This window comes from Chiroxiphia lanceolata, chromosome 5 (assembly GCF_009829145.1).
Source record: "Chiroxiphia lanceolata isolate bChiLan1 chromosome 5, bChiLan1.pri, whole genome shotgun sequence".
Lineage (NCBI taxonomy): Eukaryota > Metazoa > Chordata > Aves > Passeriformes > Pipridae > Chiroxiphia > Chiroxiphia lanceolata.
The window spans coordinates 36,131,414-36,157,466 of NC_045641.1; the positions used below are offsets into that span (position 1 = coordinate 36,131,414).

The following is a 26,053-nucleotide window of genomic DNA, read 5'->3' on the forward strand; positions in this document are numbered from 1 at the left end:
GGTATTTTTTCCCCCCAATACTCTGATATAATTAGCACTAAATCAGACACTGAAGGCACTAGAGCAGAAGGCTGAGAAAGGGTTTCCTGATAGTAAAAATATGAAAGGCTGAGATAAAGATACTTCTGCTCCCAATATTCCCTCCTGGAAACTACAAATCCAGCAGATGAGAAGCCATCTGTGTGGATACCTTGTGATGCATTTTAACACTAAAACAGTAATTGAGCTGCACTTCTAGGGCTTCCCTTGCCAGCAGCCATCCCTGGAAATCCCCTGTAGGAGTGAAAGGATAGATAAGGACAGTGCCATGGAAACAGCTGATCCTTTCCTTACCTTTCCTAAATACACTACCAGTTGGAAACTAACTTGCAAAAGTCAAACTAACTAACCAAATCCATATAAATCTAAACATTTTATGCTCAATTTAAGAGGTGTAGTAATTAAGAACTATGAGAAAATACAGTAAGAAAATGTGAGGTCTTAGTGTTTTTATTCTTTAAAAAAAATGCTTTAACACCTCTTTGTGGTGAGATCTTTAATATTAGGTTTGGTGTACACTTTGACACACCTTTATCCTTGTGTTTCAGAAATATTTAAAAAATCAAAAAGGCTATACTAATGAAAAAAAAAATCCACTATGTTCTTCTAGAGCAAAGATGAATGCCCAGGAGTGCTGTAACCCTACAACTTTCCAAAGAGAGCAACTGAGAGACTACTGAACATCATGCAGCAACAAGGATATCAGGGAGAAGCTGCATCTCCATATTCATGAGCGTCACACAGCTGTGAGTTCAGCAGAAATCAGAAACTTCTGCCTCTTGCAGAAGAGGTATTTTACTGTTTTATCTAATAATCAAGTGCATCTTGCAATTAATGGGCAGTATCTTCTGGTTCAAGCTATTTCTTCCAAGGGATTTAAACTCTAATCTGAGAAAGGAAAATACAGCCTGTTTCACTACTGCTGAAAAGCTGCCAACCCTTGCTCTAGGTGATTGCTTTGACTGCATTTGTTTTTCCTGAAGAATACTGGGAAAATATGTAGGTGGGAGAAGGAAGGACTCTTGTTGCGTTCCAATGAATTTTTTGTTCTGTTTAAAAATGGCTTACAAGGTTATTTATCATGTTTTGCCTCTACTCATAATTGAGAATTGTGATCTTACTATGATTAATTTAATTTCATGTTTTAGTGAAGTGGAACTGCCTAACTCTGCCCTGCACATACTCTGGGCAATTCGCCTTCCTCCCCCTTCTGTGGCTGCATTGTCCACATCTTTTGGAGACACCTGGAGTCATCGAGCACCCACAGACTCTCCGGAGCAAAGGTCCAGAAAAACTGCAGAGAATTTCCAGTGAACGCTGAGATCCATAAAGCATTTGGGTATTCTAAGCACACCTGACTCTCTTGATGACCTCTTCCCAAATTTTCCACCCTTTGGAAAATTTAGCCCTCTGTGGGCATTAGCAGAAGCAATAGTCAGCTGAAGTCCAAATGGCTCCTAGACGTGTATCATGACTTCAGAACATGCATGTTAAGGCCCCAGCTCTCAAGAACATTAGGTCAAAGGTTGTGTCAAGTGACTTTAACAGCACCACTTGAACTGTTGACTGCAGGGGTCTGCACACACAATCACATGCAGGACAGGTTTTCTGTAGTCATGTTTTATAGTTCATTCACCTGTGCTGCCATAGACAAAAGCTTACAGATTCACTCTGACAGACCTTCTTACACTGGTTCAAGATGGATGTGTATCAGCCTGTGAAGTAAGTCAAAGGAAAAAAAAGGGACCATTGATTAAATGAGATTAAAAATAACAAATGCATATCTGTTTGTAGACAAAGACTTGTAGGAGGTAAAACAGCACTATATATGGCCCAAAATGGATTAGGAGTGTCCACACATGATTACCAGTCCCTGCATTAAATGGGCTCAGAGCACCTCTTTAATTAAGCAGGTGCGACTATGGGAAACAGGCCTCACCATTGTAGAAAAATGTATTGAATCAAGACTAAAAGTAGCAAATGTATGAACACATACTTGACAACACACCCTCTTTAGTGGCTTTGGGGTTTTTTTTAAAGCATTAAAACACTAACTGCTTTCACTTTCTTTAAGAAAACAAATGAGGAAGTCGAATACACAGCCGCTACAGCCCGAGTAATGAGGTTGCTCAACTAAACACATCTTTAGGAAGTGCAGGATAGATTTTTTTAATTAGCAGAATTTAAATCACAATTTACACACGTTATGGGTGCTAGTTAGGTAGTTGTATTAAGCTAACCAGTCTAAAACAATAAATGGTACTTTTTTCCCATTACCTAGCTCTGTTGAACTATACAGGCTTCTAGTCTTATAAATGTTAATTGTTTTGCGCGTAAACTGTAATTTTGTAATGGCCAGAAAGATCAGTTCATGTAGATGCAACGACAATGTCAGGTGCTTAGTTCACTTGCATCATACTGTTGAGTACCATCTTAAATGACTTCTTTTTGGGACACTGGAAAAAGAATTAGCTTTTGAAAAAGAAACTCAGAATATTAAAGTGTAAAATAAAACATAATGAAGCAAAGTGTTTATAAATGAGTATAAAAGAGTGTGACTATCCAAATGGTTATTTAGCAACACTGATGATGAATAACACTGTTTATTGTTTTCAGTCTAAAATAACACTGATTATTGTTTTCAGCTTTTATATTTGTCACGTGGTATGAAGAACTGTTTGATTTTTCAGATTGAACAACAAAAGTAGTCCAGAAGTTCACACTCTACTTAAAACAGCATGTCACTTTTGGTGCTTTAAAATGGTTTGTTTATAGCAAATATATACATATTTGGGTCACAAAAGAAAGGTTTACTTATTAGAATAGTAAAACAGTGTTTTCCTGGATGATGTGTATAGACATTCATTTCAATGACATGGCACCCATGCTCATCACACAATTGAGCTGCATGAAAAGGTGGCGGCATTAAGAAACTGTCCTCCTGTCTTTGGTTAAAGACTGTTCTTTCATCTTCAAAACGTGTATGTTGACAGACGTGTTACTGTAATACTAATGTTTCTATAATAGTGTTGTGCAACCTACTGAATTCTTAATTCAGTAATTCTAAAAGCAGCTTGAAGGGTCAAAACCAAACCTGAGAAGAAAGCAGACGTGAAACTATTGACAGAAACCTGCTATTTCTGGCTAAGTATCATATGCTCATCTTTTTGTTCGAATTTTTAAACTTTATGATGATTTCACAATAAAATTAAGGTAGAGTGCCATTGTTTTTCTTGATGGAAAAGAGCAGCCAGCTCACCAACAATGTTGGCCTTGATCCTGTAAACACTTGTGCAAGGCTTAGCTTTTGTACCATTGACAGTCTCATTGAATTCAAGAGGATTATTTGCATTATGAGTGTTCTGTGCATCACTTGTACTTGCTGTACTTGAGCCATTGCTGTAACATTCATGTTTTGAGGGTCGATAAATTGAAAACAAATGCCCAGTTGCATCATCTTGGTAATGCTCTTCCACTTCACTAACACACGAAGTGGATAGTAAGGCCTTCTTCTCTGCTGCTATCACACTGCAGAGAAAACAGGAATTTTCGCACAATTTACCCCTTCGGGATGTCGTTCCTGACCTAGATCCCCCGCAGGATAACACACAGCCTGCGGCAAAGCCAGGCCTTTCCTTCTGCGCTCTGTAACCCACGGGCAGCGGACAGGCCAGGGTCACGGGGGATGGCACACCCCCTCTGGAAGCTGGGGCGCTTCCCAGGAGAGCGCGTTCCCCCGGGGTAGGTTTGCACAGGCCCCCGGCACCCGCGGGGGCGCAGGGGCGAGGAGAGGACCGGGGAGCCCTGCTCCGCCCGGACGCCGCTCACCCTACGCCCCGCTTCGGCCCGGTACCCCCGGCCTGTGCGCCACCCTCTCCCCGCACGAAACGGGACCCGGGCCGGGCGCGTCCCCGGCCGGCAGCGCCTCAGCGGTGCCGCGGAGCGCGGCGGGACCCACGGCCTGTGGGCCCGGCCCCCAGCGCAGGGCCGCGTCTCCCGCGGGAGGCGGAGGGAGCGCAGCCGAGGGAGCTGCTCCTTCCTCCTTCCTCCTCCCTCTCCTCGCCGTCCCCCTCAGCCTCTCCGGAGGGCCGGGCCGTTCCGGGCAGTGCGGCGGCGCTGCCCCCGCCCCTCGGCGCTGGCGGCCGGGCCGAGCGGCGGCGGGGTCACGGCGGCGGCCGGGTCAGAGGGTAAAGGTTGCTCCCCCAGCATCCTCCGTGCTGGATACTCAGCCATCTTGGATCCGCGGGACAAGAAAATTCATGCGGTGAGTCCGGCCCCGGCCGCCCCTCCCCGGCCCCGCCGCCGACCGGGGCCCCGCCGCCGTCCCGGCCGCGGCCCGATGCGGGAGGCCCGGGCGGCGGCGCGGCTCGCGGCGGGGTTCGGCGGGCCCGGGGCCGCCCCGCCGGGTTTCCGTTTGCTTTTGTCTCCGAGGGGGAGCGGGGGGGACGCGCGGCGCCCGAGCCGGGGGCGCAGCCGCAGGCCCGGCCCGGCCCGCCACCCCCCGCCCTCCTCCGCGGCCGCGGGCAGTGGCGGCCGCCGGGCGCCGCTCCGGGGTCGGGCGAGGCCGCGGCCCAGCGGTGCCCAGGCCCCGCATCCCCGCGGCCGCCGTTGGCAGCTCGCCCCGCGGCCCTCTCGGCCCGCCCGAACGGCTCCTTCCCGCCGCCGCTCCGCCGGCCGCTCCCGGGCCTCCCCCGTCCCTCCGAGCCGGTCCCCGCGGGGCTGCGCGCCCAGCCGGCCCCCGCCCCTGCCTTCCCTGGGCCCGGCGTCGGGGCAGCGGAACCTGCCGCCCACGGCCGGGGCCGCGCCGGCCCCGCGCCTCGCCGAGCGGCCGTGCGGCCTGCGCCGCGGGCCCCGGGCAGAGAACGGCGGTGAGGCGGGGGTGCTGCTGGCTGTCTTTCTTCTGGAAAATATTTTTTTTTAGCCTGCGCCTGTTCCACTCTCTTCCTGGCGGCGGTTAAGGCGGTGTGTAAACAGGTTCTGGTTTTCCCTCGGACGTGTTTGTAAAACAAACTTGAAAGGGACCGAGCACGGCCGCCAGAGGAAGGAGCCGGCCTTCCCCTGCCCGCCGGGGCGGCGGTGACAAGCTCTGTCGTGAACCTGGCCCGTGCCGGGGGAGGAGGTGGCACAGGGTGACAGGTTAGGGATGAGACGGGGACAGTAGAGTGGTGCGGAAAGGTGCAAGAGTCAGTGCTGGCCATCCAGTTAGTGTATGTGTGCTCCTGGTGAAAACAAGGTACTATCTAATGGGTATTTTCGGTTTTAGGGTGGGCTTGTTTTTGTGAAGTTGCAGGTAACTTTATTTTGGAGGCCCTGTAATGTGGGAAAATGAAAACACGCTTGTGTTAAGTATAGTGACTTCTGCTGCTGATCCACATCTAACAGAAGCACGTTTTCATTTCTGCTGTCTGTTTTATCAGGCAAAAAGTTGTTTCCAACTTTGCACTCTTTTATCCTCAGGGGAAGATTAGGACTTTCTGTGTCTCCTTCATGTATATATGTGTATGTATGTGTGTGTAACTTAGAGCGTGTGCAGGAGACATTCCTGTATGCCTGCACGGCAGCAACATCTGGTACTGGTGACTGGCTGCTAGTCTTAACTCTTCAGCTGGGGGAAGGGAGTTTAAGATGATCAAACCTGCTGTCACATTAGTCAGTCAAGACCTTTATGTTCCTGGAAACTTGGATATGTTTCAGACTGTTAAGACTTGTGAAGACCTGCAAGAGCAAAATAATTGTTGAAGTTTATGTTGCGATGACATATTTGTTTGGACCTGGGAGAATAGTTGTGTGTGTGTTGATGTACTTTGAGTTCTCTCATAGTGACACCTTAATAGAACGCAACTTGCAAGATTGAGTTTTATGATCTGGAACGTGATGTGTCCTAGGCCTTTTGATTTTCTTTTTGCCCCCAAATTCCACTGTTGTTTATGTTGAGAATTCAGCTGGCATGCTAAACTTCAAGGCGTTGACTGCTTCTGATTTTAGAAAGGGATTTGAATACTCACTATCAAGAGCTGACTGGCTTGACTTGCAAGTGTATTTCCGTTTCACTTTCAGGAAGCTGTTGATAAAGCTAAGAGTGTAGTAGTAGATAAACCTTGTCTACACATCTCTTCTAGAAACTTAATATTGCTGTCAAAGCAGTCATTGTTATTGCAACCTGTTCATGTGTAAGATCTGTCAACAAATGAAGGAAAAGCCCTTGGCTAAAATAAAGACCTTAGAAATTTATAAAAAAGAATAAGTTGAATTCTCTTTAGGAAAATCTAATTTTAGAGAATTGTTATTCAGTGGAAAAAATAGGGCATTGTCCTGAAGCTGGATGCTAAAAACCAGTCCCATAAATGGCTGTTTTCACCTGAAAATCGTGGTCTTTACCTCACTCGCTTCATACAAAAATTCTAAGTGCCCCCAGTGATAGATCTCAGAAAGGATTTCTGCTATATTTGCTGTTTTTCTGAATGCATTGCTGTTTAGATAGAGACTAACTTTGAAATTAGGAACATTATTGCTTTTTTAGCCTCTACTGTAGCATTCTTAAAAATTACACTAATTTTCATGTTGGTGCAAGGTCTGTCATACAGTAATTGCAAAGTTGTAACCTCGTTGCGGCTTTAAAGCAGCCTTGTGTCATAACTTTGTTTATTCAGAAATGTTTTCCACCTCCTTCTTTTTATTGACTCAAGAAGTGAATAGAACTTAAAAATACACCATAGTTGAATTAAAATAGAGGTTTCTTGCACCTGGCTCTCTGTCTTGATCTGGAAACTGAAGAGAAGCATTGAATGGCTTGTTTTCCTATGAGGTAGCGTAGAAAGTGCGCCAAGTACAGAATTTTGTTCTAAAGGAAGTAGACCCTTGTAGTTAACTTTTTAAAATTATGTCTTCCCTTAAAGCTATAATTTGACTGAATACAGATTTTTAAAAGGCACCTTAAAAAAATATGTTCCCAAAGAAAAAAAAAAAAAATTCCTAAAGTCTTGGCAGAATACTTGCTGTATTTGTTGTGTGTGTTTCTAAATGTTAGCTTAAATGAAAGCCCTACGCCAGTTTCTACAGAAGTAGTTAGTCAAACTAACATTTTTTTACCATAGATTTAAATGATTGTTCTTTAAGTGATACAGTTTTTCTCATTTTAAAAATTATTATTAATACAATGTATATTTGGATTTCAGCATTTGCTGTCACAGTCTTAGAAGTTACAGTTAGGTTAACTTTGCTTCATCTGGGCTTTTGAGATAGAAATAAATAAAAAATTGTAAGTAAACATTCTGCTATGCAAGCTAATATTTTTGCTTGAAATTTATCCTGATGTCTCAGATGCACTGAAATGAGCAATTCAATACAGCCTGTTTCAGTTGTGTTTCCTGAATCATTGGCCTTTTTTTTGTTTTCCTTTGCAGATGTGCTTTAGCACATAGGTGCTATGTTTGTGTGTGTTGGTTGGTCTCCTGACTGAGGTTCCTGTAAAAGCATTTGAACACTTGAAATTTTGTGTGTAGTCTCATTGACTTCAAAGCACCGATACTCATATGTTAACTTTTTGCTTGAGAGTTTTCATGATGGATGCTGTATGTTGACAGCTAACTCTGCTTTTATTGAGCATTATAACAGCGTAGGAAGAATTGTGTCAAATGAAAATACAGTAGGATATTTTAAATTGTCCTTATGGAATTATTTTGGTTTTGGGGCAGGTGTGTGTATACCAGACATGGTCTGTGCTAATCAGCAAGAAATTTTTACATAGGATTGAAAATCTTTGCATTCGTATTCGTAAAAATGAAAAAAAAAGAAAAAGGCAACCCCCCAAAACCTCAACCATACAATGTTCAGATCGCTTTTAATTTATGTTTTATCTTTCATTTGTAATATTCTAATGAAAATAGAATATTTGTATTGTGTTGGTATGTACTAGCTCAGCTTCTGGTCTAATGGTGTAATACGCTCCAAATCAAGGTGCAAGTGGTCCTTGCCCAAAGATGTTACTGAGACCCTGTAATTTGTCTTGAGATAGCATTGGTTATCAGTAGCATTAGAGAAAATATGTGCATCATTCTTTACCCTTGACTTGATTGCTCTGCCCTCTGGTTGTTCTTTGCAGTGGTAATATGTTTAATTTCACAACTCTCTACATTTCCTATGAGAATTCCTTTCAGATTAGACTGGTAGGTTAAAAATTTGATTATAACGAAGACCTTTTTCAGACACATCCTTCTCTTGTTGAATTGCAATGCAAGAGTTGTTGACCAGAAATTTAGTAGTAAGTAAACAATTGTTTCTTCCTGTTTTCATTTTGATTTGGGATAATTCTTGGGGGGGTTATTTTTAAGTATTATTTTATGCACTTGAGGTGGATCAATGATGTTTGAATACAGTTGGCTGAGGTCAAGTTATTTGTCAAAAGGTATAGTTTATTTAAACTGAAAACTAGCATAACATGCTGCTGTGTTTGTGGTACATAAAATGGAAACTCCAACTTTGCATTACTCGTGCTGAGCAGGCAGTAATCCAATGGGTTGAGTTGGATTATGCTTTCTGTCATTCTGAGTTACATACTGAAGTGATGGTTAAGTCATTTAACCAATTTATAGCCAAGTTCTAGTCTGTAGCAAGAGTATAACGATTTCCTGTGTTTTACTTGTATGGTTCAAGGCTTCTGTGGAACTAGGTACCAGTAGCAGTTAAGGTATATAGTTAGGGAAAATAATATTAAAACCCCTGAAATGGCCAAAATAGCAATTGGGTTGTTTGTCCTTACATGTTTCAGAATAGCATGTCCACAACATTTTCATTACAATCTAAATATGTCTGCATTTGGAAACAATAGCAAGGAGTTTCCAGGCACCAAAAAGTAGCAGTAGGACTAATTACGGCCAACTATTTTGAATTATAAAATGTTTGTGTTTAGATTTGTAGTCAGCTTCTTGGCAAACAAGTTTTTTTTAAGGCTGTCTCTGTACCAGAGGCAATGATAATGTAATATCATATATTATCTTTTCTGTCAAAGGGTTGTAGGACGATGCTTGTCCTGGTGTAAAAAGAACTGTGGACTGTGTACTTGTCATGCAGTCTATATGACTGTGGGAGTTTTTGCTTTGAGCTTCACTAGAACAGTACTTTTCCCCTTCCAGCCTACTAAAACCTTGCATTGTTTGTGGTAGAATGACTATTCCTTGTAAGTATTTTTAATGCATTTTTTGTTTTAATTGCGAAAACTATTCGTGCAAAGGAAATGTTGCCAGAGAATTATAATGATGGAAAAAAGGTCTGCCAACCTTCTTTCTGTTGCTCTACTAAGGGGACTTGCTTGGAGCCTTTTACCATTCAGTAGGGATGAGATTTGTGAGAAAGTACTTGTTGCATATAAATATTTATTTTTTGAAAAAGGTATGAAGCAGGAAAATAACTGTGAAGCAGGTATTATATGTAAAGACTAAGTAGGTTAAAAAAATGTATGGAAGAAGGTCTTCTCTCTTCTTGAGTGTTTCTACCATGTGTTGTGATGGGAAGTGGGAATTGGAAAGGTTTTCAAAAAGAAATCAGCTGTATGCAGTGTCAACTTTTGAAAGACTAATGAGATGATGAGCAATTCTGAATGTTAAAGTACCTTGCAATATGGTGTCCACCTGTAAAACTGTTAGACGTAAAAAATCTTTTTTATGAGATGTTTGATTACTTTATTGCAGTGTCAGCACTGCTCTTGATACTTCACTGTGTGGTGTACCTTTTCCAACATGCCAAAAGCACCATCATAAAGTAGAAGGGTACCTTATGTTGAAATCTTAATTTTTGGATTATTTTCTGGATGTGGATACACATTTCTAGTAAGTTGATCAAGATCAGATTGATGGAGATCAGCAGTACACATGAGAATAAGTCAGTATTACTTTTTATTTCATGGTGCAAACTGAAGTAAATTCAGGTTCCTTTGCTTCTGTGATATGGAGTTAATTTTTATTTTTTTTTTTTAGGAAACTTTGGCATTTTCAGGATGATACGTTTTGGACAGTAAATACATGTTTTCTTTCCCTCCCAATTTCATGAAAGTTCAGTTAGGTAAGAACATAAATGCTGTGAGACATTTGTGATGAAACAGGGAATATCCAAATTTCTTGCAAGGATAAAGTGTAGTTTTCAAGAAATCACTGCTCTTCTGAACTTTCCTTATCTCAGGTCAGTGCATATTGTGACTACCGGCAGAATATGCTTGATGGCAAGTAGTATTATCATAGCAGTTTAATTAGGAATTTGCAAACTGTTGATATTATCTGTAATCCAAATCTTTTAATTGTTTCCAAAAGATATAGAACTAGTTTAAATGACTTCTTTTTTAAAGCATCTGGCAGTTCTTTTGCGGTCCTCAGTGTAGATTCATTTCAGACTAGTCTGAATTAGTTTATATAGCAAAGTTTGACAGGTCTTGAAAACTGGGATGGCCAAGTGTAGGTCTGGTTGGTAACCAGGAGTGTCTCACTGAGAGGAGGCATCTTTAACTGCCCCTGAATTGTGCATTCCAGTGTTCAGCTGCTGGGCCTTTCTGTACTAGTGAATGCCTGCATCTGCAGAGTCCATTTATTAAAACAAAATAATTTTGAGAAGTGTATTTTAAAACTCAGTAGGCTAAAGGTAGTCCATAGGCCCTGCTGTACTTAGGAGAGAGCCTCGAGAGGAATAACATAGGCCGCAAATGAATGAACGGTGGTGCTAAAATCTGTTGATAGTAGAATGTGCTTAATGGATTGTTCTATGTTTGTAAACTACAAGAAATAAAATAATTTAAAGTAGGTCAAGTATACACAGGTAACCCAGATTTTCAGTTAACTCAAAAGTTAAGCATTTAACTGAATTTATACTTTATATAGACGTGTTTATATATGGAAACTTAAATCAGAAAGAGAAGTTAAGATTCAAATTATGGTCCTACAGACCTTATGAAATTGTGTCTAGGTAGAGGAAGGAAGTTCAAATTGGTGTGCACTCTCGGAAAAGGAATAGTGAGACCTCATCCACTATGTGTTCTGTAGGATGGCAGCTGGTCAGGCATCCTGTAAGCACATGCAGACTTCCAGAATGTGTGTACCATAACTCTCTTTTCCCTGGGATGGGGGGAAAGTCATGAAGAGACGTGGAAAAGAAGGAAGTTGAGGGTTATCGTGGTTTAAGTATTAAGGAACAGAAGAACCAATCTGTAAGAAACTAATTTTTATTAGTTCTGCTGCTCGTAGAAAAGAATATGTCTTTACAGTTAGTAGTTTGTGTTTTGGTTTGATTTTTCTTTATCTAATGAATGTAAATTAACTTTCATAGTCTCAGATGGTTCAGTATTTTTTGGGACTGTCAGGAGAGAACTCCAATCTGAATCAAATTTGATATTTTGCTCCAACTGAGCAGTTGTTCTTTGTACATATCGATGTAACTGTCCAAGGCTCTGCAACAGATTCCAGTGAGGTACTTAATTTTGTAATGTGCTTCTAAAAATAAGTGCATAGTCTTATGTAACACATCTTGTATTGTTAGCACCTAGAGGCTTCATCCCCACTGGTATGAAGCAGAACGCATCCTACGAAATTTTTGATTGTGGGTATTTACATCCGAAATATTTTCCCTGTCAATGTCTGTGGCCAAAGAGTAGCTTTGCTTACCTTTTAGGAGTATCAAATATCTCGTTTGCATGGTTAGGTATGTTACTCCTCTGCATATCTGAGCAAAACAACAGTTTTTATATAGCTCAACAGACATTTGTTTCTCTAAAGAAGTCCCAGGGATTCGTGCTCACAGGTATGTGCGCTTTCTCAGAGACCTCTCACTTAATTTGGCTCTGTACTGTAACTGTAAGAGTTCTGTAAGTCCGTGGATGCTGCAGACATGAAAACGAGATGTTAATCATATTAATGCAGCTTTGAGGGCAAACTTGAAATCTCCTAGAAAATAAACCTCACTATTTTTTCAGCACTTTAGGTGACATTTATAATCAAATTATACTGTTCTGCTAGTTTCTGTACACCACTTGCTGTAGTCTTAGCAATGTTTTGATCTCTTTAATGTGGCTTTTCTCATGCTTTTTGAATTCAGGCTACAAATAACATGTTAAATGATAGTATGCATCGTGTTTTGCTGTTAGGATGATACCTGTACAGAACAAGCTTGTCATGTGTACATAATTTAAGGGTCAGAAATTGAATTTATCGAGAATTATAGCTTTATTATGGAGTAACTGGGTTCTCATTTTTCACCACTTCTTGAAGTAGGTGCTATATTTCTATGTTAGGAGCACAGCTGAAATTTCTGAGTAGAGGACTGAAAGTTCATCTCAAACTCTGAGACCAGAACAGAGACAACTGTTGTTTATTCTATTACTGTCATTCTAAAAGTTAATTTTCTATAGTGTTGTTTACTGACATCCCAAGTCCTTCACTTTCCAAGGTCCTTTTCTTTCCCTGAGGAATCCGGTAGTTCAGTGAAGAATGATTTCAAAGGTATCTGTGGTCTGAAGAAATAGATACTTGTAAAACTAAACAAACAGTCCCTTCATTAGGTTGCAGCTTTAACAATAAATGAGATTTTTGTAGATGCTTTCTAATGATTGTTTCATCTGAACAATTCAAATAATTTAATTTTCTAGCAGTGTCTAGGTGAGGTATCCATAACTTTGGGACAGGGGAAGTACTGTCAGCCCTTAGACTTTCTTGTTGACCCTAGAGGTAATCTAGAAAGATTGAAAAAGTTGTAAAACTTGTTATTTATGACACCAGAAGCCCACGCTACAGTGTGAGGGTTACCCTTGGCGAAGTATGGGTTACCTTTGTCCTTCCTGAGACCAAACAGCATATATACATATTCAGGTAGTTAGATATGTGCCATTTCTACATGGAGAGGCTTTGTTTCTAGCTTGGATTTGGGTTGTTCTATGGGAGAGTAGGCAACAACAGTTGTTGTGAGGCCTGTCATCCTGTGCCTTCTTCCTTTGGTTGTGCGTGTTAAGAAACCCTTTTGACCCAGCTTGTGTATTGGGAGGGGAAGTCACAAAGCAATGCACCACCCTTCCTGGAGGCCCATAAGGGATACCATCCCCTTATGCTGGTGATGTGGAGACCATCCCTCCGGTTCTTGGTGAACTGCTGACTGTACCTGTGAGGGAAGAGAGGAGGATATGTAACACAAAATTGTTGTTTCTTAGCTTTGCCTTGTGCCTAGAAGCATTTTACATTTTCCTCAATTCTGGGCTCTCCAGAAAGACCCCTGGGACACAGCTGGAGCACTGTAGCTCTGGAGGAAGGAAGGAAATTCATTTGCTGGCCCTGCAGGGCTCCTGAGTGCCATGTTCTTTGTGTAGAAAGGCCAAGACTGTACCCTAGCCACCCTAGAGCAGGCATGCACCTTTGGTAGGCAATCAAGGAGCAGGAGAGCAAGGCCAGAGGAGAAGAGCTTGTGCAGGCCAGGCCGTGTTATTCTGTGCCTGGTGTGTCAGCTTGGGCTTAGCCTGTCACCTAGTACTGTGCTTGTAGAGAAGAAATGCAGTGTTTTTATAAGCAAATATGTTCTTCTGTTCTGTTTGGTATTTATTTCCTCTTTTTCTAGAGTAGGAGTCCAGGGAGCCAAACGCAAGAATAACACATTGGTTGTGTATTTCATTTTTTGTGTGCCCAGTCTTCTTTTTTACAAGTGTATCCCACGGTTTCCTCACCACAGCTATCTGTTGTCTGTCTGTCTGCTGGCAAGAGAAGATTGCTAATGTGAAGGAGGCCCTGGCAGTTGGCATTTTATCACCGAGCCTTCCTGGCTTGGTTTGAGCAGGGCTGTGTCAGGAAACTGTTGGTTTCACTACGTTCATGGGGGGTTGTTAGGAGAGGGGAGTTTTGTGAAAAGAATTTCCCATTTATTTTTGTGTGAAGAATCAGTACACCCTTTTTACTTTAAATACTTAATTGTCCTGTTAATATAATTTAACTTTGTGAAGATAGTGTTTATCCTGCACTCATTGTATAACTTGCTATTTATGAAAAATTTTAGATTTTTGTGGAAGATGGTATAATGTGCCCTTTCCTGTCTAATGAAGCAAAACTTTGAAATTTTATGCAAGGGTTATTCAAAATCTGCCTTTTTGACGTGCAGCTTATAGAATGAATGGATAGTCTTTTATTGACTAACACAGGGCCAGAATGAGCTCACATCCCTCTAATGTTGCCCTTGACATGGCACTCTGTAAAACTGTGTGAGTACGTTTTGATCCTTCTGAGGTATGGTATTTTGGTTATGAACCTATTTTCTGTGAAAACCTTTAGTCAGTAATAATTGTAGTGACACTTATCTGCTACTGTTTTTACTGGAAAAGCAAAAAGTGTATAAAGACCCCAAGGGAATGATAGATTTTGCTTAGAAGGTAAGCTTCTGAAATTGTTATGCATGAAGAACATGTAAAATAATCCGGTTGTCAGGGTTAAACTAATACTGAAACAAGAAAAAAAAATTGAAAATGGTCTTACTTAATTAGTTACCCTCATGCTATGTAGTGTCAAACCCAGAAGACACACCAAATTCTACCTTGGTTTACAAAAGAAAGTTCCCTTTGGTGGTGTGTTTTTTCTCTCTGAATGCAGCTACCACGGTTCTGCTCAAGTTATACTTCTTTTTCTTTTTTTTTTTCCTTTCTCTCTCCTCTGTATTTTTCTCTCAGAGGTAAGACTCCAGTGGTGTCACAGTAAGGGTGCTATCTTGGAATAAGATGGACAGCTGCTGATAGAGTGGGTTTGGTTTGGGTTCTCCACAAGGCCTTGTTGTTCACTGGAAACCTCACCAGGTCCTGCTCCTGTCAGGAGTCTGACCTCTGTGGAAACTGTCAAACTTGCAAAATAAAATCAGCAAAAAATCAGAATTACGAATGGCTAGATTACTAATGGAAATATGTCCCTTGAGTAAGAATGAGACTTACTTAGTGATACCTTGTAATTACACATCTGTTATGAGAAACTAATTTAAATTTGAGGTTGATGTATGCAGTGATAGTGATAGAAATCTATGCAACACTGGTGAGATGATCATATTCTTGCCCATAATCATTCTTCTGTAATATCAAATAGGCTTTAAAATCTTAGCTATTATAAGTTTAAAATGTCTTTCATTTTCTGTGAGAAGCTTTTAGTTGGGTTAGTATATAAACCTAGAGAAGAGCAACTATGTTCCATCAAACGGTGAAGGCTTTCCCAGTGTTAATATAGGCACATGATGCTGAGAACTTCAGTTTTATCTGAAGGCAGGGGTTTAGATAAATGCAAGGCACTTAAGATAGCTTTTTTTGTCTCTTGTACTCCCAGAATGCCTCTCTTTTTCTACCTTATGTATTCTTATGATTTGTTGGGTAGTTTGGGATTTTTTGTCCCTGTGCTTTTCTTACTCTTTCGTCACTTGTTTTCGCTGAGTTTCATTTCTTCCCCAACAATTTATTGAAAAAGATTGAAAAGCAAAGTTTTGGATTACCTCATTGTTCTTCCTGATGCTTAGTCTTTGTTTTGCCATGTCATAAACTTTGTCTCATTTTCAGTTCATAAACTAAGAGGGATGTAGGTCACTGTTTATATGAGCGTTTGAAGTTTTGTTACAAACTCCTCCCTCAGTACATAAGACCCTGCTTCAGTGACTGTTAAAATTGCAAATTCGAGGGAATCTGAATTGAAGAAATGCTGGAATGAAGGTTTTCTTTCCTATCTTAACTCAGGATCCATCTCCATGTCACTGTTATATAGTTTTCTTCATCAAATGGTGTTTTCCCCAGAGCACTCTGGTCTCATTGGTTAGAGTGGATGCATGGTGTTCTCTCACTGATGGTTTTTTTTAATCCCCTTGTTCAGATCGTGCTATCCAAAATTATAAGTAAATACTAGGTTAATGTTTTCTCTCCAGTTTCTTCGTTACAGTTTCATGCAAGTGCTTTATAATGTTTTTTGAAAAAGTTATATTTTATATTTCCTCACTGAAGTGACAGCCATGCATTACAAATAGAGAAACTGAGACATTGGTTTAACATTTCATAATAGAAATGCCTTTCATTTAATTTGCAGCTGTGAATAGTTAATGATTCTGCATAGACTTGTAGTATTTCAAACAGAAGACACTTGTGAAAATCTTTGTGTGGCTCCCCCAGCATTATTAAAAAAATGAAAATACAAACCTTAAGAGACAGGCATAAAATCAGTTTACATATGGGGAATTTAGGCATCTTAGCTAGACACACTGTTTTCTTCCTATAGTCTCTGTGTAATTAATTAGAGGAGGATAGAGGTGCATCTTGACAGTGGTCCCATGTCCATTGGCCAAGAAAATCCAGAAGGGGTGTGTCCAAGATCTGAAGCTCTGCATGCTGTAGTGGCCGGGTCTTTGAGACCCTTCGCTTTCCCATCAGCATCTTATATATCTGTCTCTTTCTTTCTGCAATTTCTTTTTCTGTTCCTGTTTTGAACTATAATTCCTTTTCTGGTTCCCTCCTCCCCTAGCTATTTTTCTGATAGCACCCAGTGGGTTTGTAAGAGACTTAAAAGTATTTCTCAGTTCTAGGATGAAGTGTCCTTAGCTTTTCTGTAGCTAGGCTTACATCCTCACCACTGCACAGAGGTCTCATGCAAGAAGGTGAAATGTGTTGTAAATCAGCAGAGAACCTGTACGATCTCCGTGTAGCATGTGAGCAAGGTGGTGTTGCAGAGCCTGGCAGCTCAAGCAGATTTGAGCAGGTCTTCACTGTTATGGTACACAGTGCTTTCTTAAGACATGAACATATCATACTTGTCAGTGTTGCACAGTGTTCAAGTCCTAGAGCATCCCAACAGACTAGATTTTAAGATGTTTTCAGCTGGAGGGGGAGCAGTGTTTCTGTTAAAAAACATTCAGAAAAGACTGAACTATCTTAGCTACTTTAAAAAAAATAAATCTGATCAGTTTAGCCTGAAAGGTAGTTAAAGGTTGTCTTTGGGCATAAAAAGCTTGTGTGTTCTGTAATTTGACCAAATGAATTGTCTTGGTTTGAATATGGGGTCTTAAAGCAGTGACTAAGATTATCCAACACAGTATTACTGCCTGTGCTTTCTGTAACAATGGAAGTTCTTAAAAGTAAAACTGAATCTGTGTTTTCACAGCTTTTTCTTCTTCCAAAGTAGTACATTTTAAGGCAATTTTAAACAGGGCTGAGATTAAAGTGCATTTCGTGTTGCATTATTGTGCAGTTCTCTGAACACGGAATATAAGAAGAGCTATAGAAAATTTCTGGAAAAGTCCTTAATTTAGAAGTGTTAGATAAACCTCAAGTTACAAGATTTTTTTCAGAATTCCTACCTTTAAAACATGATAGTTTTCAAAGATTCCTTTTGAAAATGGCCCTGGAGTTGAATGCTTAAAAAGTATTTTTGTGCTCTTGAATTTTATTTTTTTCTTTTCTGAAAAGAAGCCTTACTTGAAGAGATAAGTTGTATCCATAGGAAGATTATTGACGCTTATAAAAATGGATTGGAAAGCAGGGGTTAGCTGTAACTTTATAGTTAAAGAATGACTACAATTGTTTGTGTGGTAAATGAAGATACTTTAGGTGTAAGGGTATAGGAGGATTATGTGATGAGGAAAAGGGTGAAGCAATTAAAAGCAAAAGTGTTACGAGAGGAGTGAATGTTCTCAGGTGAGGTGAAGGTTTTACTTTCATTTGTTGTGTTCACCTACATTAAAACTACTATGAAAATAGTAAAGATGTTTATTTAAGCAATATGTGACTAATTTTTTCCACTTCTTTGTATTTTACAAGTGAGGCAATTAATACCCAGACTCAGCTATAAATCTTTGGGTGTCTATTTAAGATCCAGATTTATCCCACATATCTTTCTCCACTTAATTTTAATGCTTGAGATGAAATTTCTGTCCTCTGACTTCAGCAGGCTAAGAGGTAGGCATGTAGGCCTCTGGAAATCCAGGAAAAGAAATGCAAGAACTTAAGTATCCTTGAAAACGCATGCATAGACCAAATAGGAGCATTTGCTCTCGGGATGAATAAGAGTATGTGTGTTACTGTAACATGTCATAGCCATTGTAAGCGGTGCTGTGCCCTTTTCCTCCTTTTCAGGCTATGCTTTTGGCAATACACATACAGCAAATGTATGTGTTGTGTAAATACGCTGCAGATAATGAACAATTCGGTAGTTTTCAGTAGGATGGACTTATGTGTAACTGTGACATTGTGAATTGCTGGACTAAAGCTTTTCTTCTTTATGCTTCTATTTCCAGAGTGGGGTATTTTTTTCTTATTATGCAGGTCTCGTTTTCTTCCTGTAACCCGGAGTTTTGGTAAAATTCTTCCTATGTAAATAGGCAGTAGTGATACTAGACTTGTGCTAAAGCACAAGAACCTGAATAGGTCTCGTATCACTATAGCAAATTACAATATATTAATGATGGAGAAAACTTTGGAATAATCTTTAAAAAACCCCAGAAAATCCCAAAACTAAAACCCATGCAACAATGTATAGTCAGTAGAATCCCTGTGGGATTATGTGTTTTCTAAAGACTGCCTCTGTGTGCCTGTGTGAGTAGTGATTATTGAGATCTCAAATGAGAACGTGGTTAGCATATTTTCCTGTTAGGAATCGGTTCTGGACTCATATTTTCTTCTACCCCCCTCTGTCATCTCTGTGTTGTGGTGCTTGTCCTTCTTGGTGAAGGGCCTGTATTGAATTATGGTTTGTTTACTGGCTCTTCACTGTGTGCTTACTGCCTCCTTTTTAGGCACAGCGCATCTGAGACCTTTCCTTTTAAACCTTCTTTGTCTGGGAAAGCCAGAGTTTGTAGTTTATAAAATTTATTTAGGTTCTTTTGGCTGAGAAGTATGATAATTTTTTAGTGTATCATTTTATAATGATGTGTAGTGGTACTGCAATTGTGTTAGTTTTGGAGTCTCTTAATGTGTACTTCCTCCTTCAGATGCATATACAAATAATTGCCAGTTTTGACTAAAAAATGTGATTAGGTTACAGTTTTGTGCTTATTTTAAGAGAATCAGAACAGTATAAAATGGATTAAGTGTAGAATACGCAGAATAAAAAGTTTGCAAGCTATGTAATTTTTGCTCAGTAAATGACTCGGTGTCCTCTAATTGAGCACTTCTCTTGAGATCTGTTGTGATAAACCCCTTACTGGGCCACCATGCTGACAGTATGAAGTTAACCCAAGGTACAGACTTTGCTTATGTAAACCTCCCTAAAATATGAGCTATAGATCTTGTCACCAATTTCTTTGTCCTAACAGAACTTTCAGTTCTGTGCCTTTCAGGTTTTTTGACATTTTTTCTTTAAAATTTTTTTTGTCAAGTATGTAATTGTACTCAAGAATCACTGAGTTTTGGTAGGATTACAATTTATCTTTATGGTATGTTTGTTCCTTAAATTGTCTACCAGACATTAGAAATGTGCTTGATGGTGATGGACTTATATAAACTGGTGGACTTACTAGAAACATTTACTTGCAATTGTTTTTTAAAAAAAGAAGAGTTCTGGATCGGTAAGAAATGTAATGGTAAAGTCTAATTTTTCTAAAAAGAGATGTGAAAATGGTTAAAGGGAGCATCTGTTAGAGCAGCAGATGTGTGTTACTCCCGTATACATCTTGTAACTGACATGTGTTGATCGTGGTGCACTTCAAAGGAGTAAACTACTGAAACAATTTCTTTCACTTAGGCTTTTATCTTGGAATGTTTGGTCATAATTTTGGAATGCTTTACTCTGAAAGAAAAGTATGAGTGGGTTAATTGTATTTTATTGAAAACTTTTTCTTAAAGAATTTTTTACCTTGGAATCTTACTAAATAACATTAAATAATAACTGTGCCAATTAGAAAAGATCATGACACTCTTTCATACTTGAGTTTAAAATTTTAACTTACATTTCATATGATTTTGAAGATTCTTGAAGGACCAGTTCTTGTAAAAGGTGAAATTCCTTTTGTATTAAGTGTCAACCTTTCTGATGCTGGATTTAATTTCAGTATTAAAACCTATAGTTTCTCAGTCTTGCAGTTAATAGATACAATAGTGATGATTCATTTTGTGTGTGTGTCTTCATCATCTCCAGAGAAGTCTGGAGATATCTGGATTTTTTTTTCTATGTTTGTTAATTCTGTAGTGAAAAGTATGTGTTTATTCTTGGTTTGCAAACATGAATCGCAATCTCCAGACTGATATGCCATCAGGTATGTATTCCAGAATTGGTCAGTTTGGGTTTTTCTAGTTGTGGTTTGTTTTGGGTTTTATTTTTAACATGTAGATTTGTTTTGAGAGTTCATATAACCTCAGATTGGCTATGGTACATTTTGCATTTTTTCAGAATTTAGTAAGCAGTTGTCAAGTGAACTTCTTATAGAACCTTCTCATGGGAAATACACCAAAATTAAAAGCACGATACCCACTTAAAAATATCTTTAACTTGTGTCCAGATAGGAGACTGAGAGTGCCATCTTCTATTTGTTTCGAAGTACACCTTTTTTAAGTAACCACTTTGGGTTATTGGAGTGCTTAAAACTACCTGATGGACTTGCTAAGTAATGTCTCTAACGTTTCTGTTAGCCCTCTAAGTAAATGATGTCGCTGTTAAAGGGTTAATGCAGATGTTACTTAGGCATGAAGTCTAGCTTCCCTCAGCTAGCTCCAAGGATCTTGCCCTAGGGTTGTTACTATGGAAAGTAAATGTCCAGATCCGGGGATTCACTGCTGTGGTTGAATTAGGAGAGGGAGAGCAGATTCTGAATCTCCTGTCTTGGAGATCAGTGTCCTGGAAGGTACTAATATTTGATAAACAGATATCATACAAGACTGGAAGGAGGGTGTCCTCTGAAATACTGCATAAGGGTTTATAAAGTGGAAGTCATAAAGCTGTTCTTCTTTTCTGTGATTTCTCTGATTTCTTGCAGCTGGTCTTGCAGCTCACAATTCCAAGGGCATAGAGGAGTAAACTCTGTCTCTCAGAATTATTTTTACTTATCTGCCATTTCTTGAAAATGCCAGTGTTACCATTCATAGCCTGCAAAAGGTGTTTTCTGTGGGAAGTTGTATTGGATCTGGCTGAGATGGAGTTCATTTTCCCACAGCAGCCCTCACAGTGTTGTGCATTGCATTGGTAGCTAGAAAGGTGTTGATAACACACCAGTGTTTTGGCTACTGCTGAGCAGAGCTGGCACAGCATCAGCTCTGTCTCCAGCATTCCCCCCCATCAGGGGGCTGGGGGTGGTCAAGATCCTGGGAGGGGACACAAGTAGGCCAGCTGACCCAAACTAGCCAAAGGGATGTTCTATACCATATGACATCAGCTCAGGTATAAAAGCCAAGGAAAGGAGGAGGAAGGGGGAACTTCGTTACTTACAGTGTTTGCCTTCTGAGGCAACTGCTACATTTGCTGAAGCCCTGCTTCCTGGGAAGTGACTGGACATTGCTTGCTGATGGAAAGTAGAGAATAATTTTGGTTTTTCTTTCCTCTTTGCTTGTGCACACGCAAACTTTCACTTTTGCTGTCATAAACAGCCTATGAGCTGTTTTGTATCTTATTTTCTTTCCTCTGTGCAGCTGGGAAGGAAGAGTGATAGAGCGACTTGGTGGGCATCTGGCATCCAGCCAAAGTCAACCCATCACAGAAGTGAAAAGCATTAGATGGAGAGATTTTAGAAAAAGCATGGCAATTAAGTTTTTGGACATTGTTGGCTGTTCAGAACAGTGTCATGTTTTTCTGTCTTGGAAGCAAGAGGTACAAGCCATTTATGCAAGGTGCTGGTTTCCCCCAGAAAGAGATTATGGAAGAACAAAATAAAGCTGTTCTGTGGTGTCAGCCTTCTGAGTGAAATGTCAGCTTCAGAGCAATAGCTTTGTTACAGCTCTGTCTGAGCAAACTATTCATCACTACCACAAAGAGCTTTGTGCTTCCTTTTTTCCCCTTCATTCATAAATGCCTCCTGGCAAACAATGGCCTGCCAGCACAGGTACCTGTAAGACAGGGAAGTGAGCAACTAAACATAAGCCCAGGAGATCCTGCCAGTTGGTAAACTGGCTAGAAAGTTGCTGTGAGAACCAATGGAGAAGTTGATTGGCAGAGCCTGCTCTGATAAATGTGGAAAGTTGTTTTTTTCGCTGTTCATTGCTAGACAGGCTTGCGTACTGCCTTAGGCTCTAACAGTTATCTCTGATTTCCAGCAAGGCAGCTGAATTAAAGAGAACTGCTGCATCAGGGAAAGACAGAAAAAAGTTTCTGAAAGGATATTTTAGGTAGTTTGCTGGGTTTCTCCCCAGTTTAAGCATCATGTAGGAAGCAATTAGTGTTCTTGGTTCTACTCACAAAATTAGATTCTGGAGGTTATAGATGGAGTATTTCATAGATGGAGCAAGATCTTGGCTCGCCAACCAGTTTAAACGTGTCATAGAAGTAAGATGATGTGCATCTGTTCCTGGTGTGACTAATGTGAGTTTCACAGAGGATGCATTTGAAATTTACCGAGTCGAGGTGAAGTCCAAGATTCTTTCTGTATAGGATGCCCATTTCTGTAACTGTCTGTAGCATGTGTACTTCTTTTGCACAACACTTCCAGAATAATTTCTGCTTTTTTTTTTTTTTTGTTCTGCCTTTGATGCCTGCTTAATTATCGTGCCGGTAAGCAAATGGTTAGGAGGCTTCTGTTTTCTGTGTCAGTATTGCCTTTTTACAAAAGCTACTAACCCAAAATAGAACAGTTCAGTTAGGATGAATCTGCAAAATGAGTTAATGATAAAATAAATTTTGTGGAGGAGAAACTTCAAATCTGTGATCTTGCATGCCTCTTAGGTTTTTTTATTTTGTTTTTGTTCAGTTTTTATCTATGTGCCTGTCTTATCCAAAGGTAGTTTTCTAATGTTTCCCAGCAGTCAAATTACTTACCTTCTTTCAGTGTGTCTGTTCCCAGGAGCCAGACCCTTCCACCTTTACAGTAGCAAGTCCTAGGTCTGGCTCTTGGCTGCTGTAAGCTGACTATCCATTATAACAGACTTGTAGAATTTATTTCTCTAAGAATAGCAGTTTTTATAGTAAGTTCTGTTTGTCTTGCTTCTCAGACTTTAGATGAAGAGACAGAAGGTGCATTCCTTGCATTCTATCCATAGTGAGGGAATAAAGGAGGCAACTCAGTGCCTTCAGTAGAAAGTATAAACCTGGGATTTGCTCTTCTGTGTAGTAGCTATTTTTAAGGGATAAAAGGCCAGCAAATACATGGCAAGAAGTATTGGAATATGAAGCAGCCTGGGGATGAAACTACTAGGAAAACTTATTAAACTTATTAAAAGACTATATATATTTTTGTATTTAAATAAATATCATTATCTCTCAGCATTGAGCGAGTGGCTGCTGGTGGGCGAGCAAGCGAGTGGCTACATGATACTTGGCTGCTGGCTGGGGTTAAACCACAGCAGTCCTTTTTAGACAATTAACTCTGCCCAGCTGAAACCAGCACGTTCCAGTTCCTAGCCTAGAAAGTGAGCCCCAGGGCAAGCAAAGGAGCCTGCTTCACTATGTTTTCACGACAAGCTGCAAGAGAACCTTTACTTCCCTTCCCCAAACATCCCCCCTGTTCCTTGCATAAGCAGTGGACAGAAACCATGGACGAACCAGGTAGGGGCCAGTGAAAGTGAAACCAGTCATCTGCAAAGTGTTCTCAAACCAAATAAGCAAAAAGCCTAACAATGTTTTGAGTTAACTTTCCTCGATGGTTCCGCATTTGTTTGCAAGCAGAGCTGACAACTGCATAAGCCACTATTTTGTATTTTTAGTAAAGTCCACAGTGGGTATTTATTGAAGTCATCTGCTGTAGTCTCTCTAAGGCGTATGTGTATATTGAGGGTGAAGGCATGTCTCCTTATCCTTGTAATAGTAAATTCTACTTAGGATAGATATATGTAGCTGTTTATCATGAATTGCACTTTTATTTTGCTCTGTTATTCTTGCTACATTACTGTAAAATTGCTCTACTGACAATCTAAAAATAAGGGCATTTTGGAGTTATCTAATATTCATTTAAATAGCAGTGGATAAAATGCTTGAAACATTCATGGGATATTGTCCTGTAGTGTTGAGTTAAATGGAGTGATTGGAGAAAAAAGTTGCCCATGTCTGGGCTATGTTGTTTGAGTAAATTAAACAAAATAGTTCTGCATCAGTGCTTGATTGTGCTAGACTAGCACATGTGTGTTTATAGCTCCATATAAACATACAATGCTTGAAGAGTTAGGTAGAAGAAAAATTGAGGATGTTATAATCCATTAGATGAAATAGAATGAAATTCAATTTGCCTGTTAATTGACTTTGCTGCAGATCAACTTCAGACAAAAAAGCAGGAATAATGCAGATGTGCTCAGATATGTGCTGAACTCCCAGTGTCCAGAGGCTGAGTTGTCGCTGTTGGCATTGTCTCCTTTCTGTTTCTGCACACGCTGTGCCACATGCTGCTTGTGCTCTAAAGCTGGGGCTCGGATCCTGCATTCAAAAGTTGGAGAAATACTTGGTTAACTTGTTATTTGCCCAAACACATTTTTGAATGTAATACTCCTTTAACTGCACTTTAAAAAAATATATATTATTGCAGGTTTTTAACAGATGGGAGGATTGTTTTACCTTTGAGACTTGAGTCATATGTGTGTTCACACAGAGGTCCTTGTATGCACACAGCTATTTGAATTAGAGATCTCTTCTATTTGTAAGTGGTATTTAGCTGGAGCATTCTTGGTGCCCTCCCCTGTTTGCTGACAACACTTTACTATTTTTGTTTTTCCCTGAGCTGCACAGTTTTTTACTCAGTTTCTGGCCTTTAAATCTACTTACCCTATTTGTCATTGGTATCTGTGGTAGTGGCTTTATGGTCTCTTTAAGCTGTGTGTAGTGTAGGGCAGGGCCAAAAGGTGGTGGCTAGGTGCAAAAGCTTCTCTTTATCTCTTTCTTAAACAGCAGATGAGGTGGATGCTTGTTAACTTAACCTGTCTGGGCATGTGCTCCAGGCTGTGGATTTGTAGGGTACTCTAATGGATCTCTGTCTTCCCCACATCTTCTAGGAATAAAATAACTTTGTAAGACAATGTAGGTCTTCAGCCATCTTTGTCCATCAGAGAGAGTACCATCTGCAAGTGCTAGTACGACAGTGGCTTTACTTCTAGCATTTAGCTGCCCACACTGCAATGTCCTGTGTATTAGAAGCAGTAGGGAAGGGAAGCATCCCACAACCCAACAGATGCTCTGCAGTAGCTAAATTGTTCTTACCTGTAGGTGTTGCCAAAGCACAGCTGCGCTTCACTGCTGACTTCTACTTCTTCTGCTGTTGGGAAAGTCAGGAGTTCCAGGCTTCTAGGAGGATATTTTTGGTGTTACCGTCATGTCTGGCTGTCTTGACAAAATCAGAGAAGTTTTGATAGGCAGGAATATACCTGTGTTTTGCTAAAACACTTGTATCTGTTGTAGAGGGTCTGCCTTTTAATAAACCTGTTTGCTGTTTGACCTGAAAACAGATGGTCTTTCATTTTGTCAGAGCTTCTAGCTGACAGTGATGTCCACTGAGCCTTTTTTTTTTTTTTTTAAATCCCTAAGGTGGCTTTTGCATTGCTTGGAGTCCTCAGTTTCAGTTTTTCAGTCTCTTTTCAGACTTGCCAAAGTATAGTCAGAGTTGAAGTCTTCACAAGTGTTACCTCCAGTTCCAATGATCCATCTGTGTTCGCTCTGTTACTGTCACTGTAGGTATCCCAGCAGGTTCATATTGCCTGCTTTGTCCTCCCTGCCTTCAGTTTCCTTCTCTAAAGTAAAAACAAAGAAACAAACAAATGACCCAAACCCACAACAAGCTCTCTCCTTTTCTTGGTGCACTAGCCACAAGTCTTACCAGTCACGCAACTGCTGTCCTGCAGCTCATCACTCACTACCTTTCCCTTTCTGCAGTCAGTATGGAATTTTGCTGTATCCTACTGAAAATTTCATTGCACTGCAGAGAGAAAATATTTTTT

The 26,053-nt window shown here is 40.2% G+C and overlaps 1 protein-coding gene and 1 long non-coding RNA gene across 9 annotated transcripts in view; one reads left to right on the forward strand and one right to left on the reverse strand.

Annotated features, from left to right (window-relative positions):
• Positions 1 to 512: 512 nt before the first annotated feature.
• On the reverse strand, positions 513 to 4,203 carry LOC116786867. The gene is made up of 3 exons (XR_004357099.1): positions 3,602 to 4,203; positions 1,676 to 1,754; positions 513 to 927 (listed from the first exon to the last, which is right to left on the reverse strand). It is a non-coding gene; the product is annotated as an uncharacterized LOC116786867 (long non-coding RNA).
• Positions 4,203 to 26,053, forward strand: part of CNOT2 (CCR4-NOT transcription complex subunit 2) — an 81,092-nt gene continuing 59,241 nt past the window's right edge. For 2 of the 8 annotated variants that reach the window (XM_032687927.1, XM_032687932.1), the window contains exon 1: positions 4,206 to 4,303. The gene's annotated coding sequence lies outside the window, so the exon portion shown is untranslated. Of the gene's footprint in view, positions 4,304 to 4,888; positions 4,908 to 10,074; positions 10,096 to 21,402; positions 21,500 to 26,053 lie in introns of those variants that run through there. The other 6 variants (XM_032687929.1, XM_032687925.1, XM_032687933.1 and 3 more) reach the window with 5 other exon arrangements.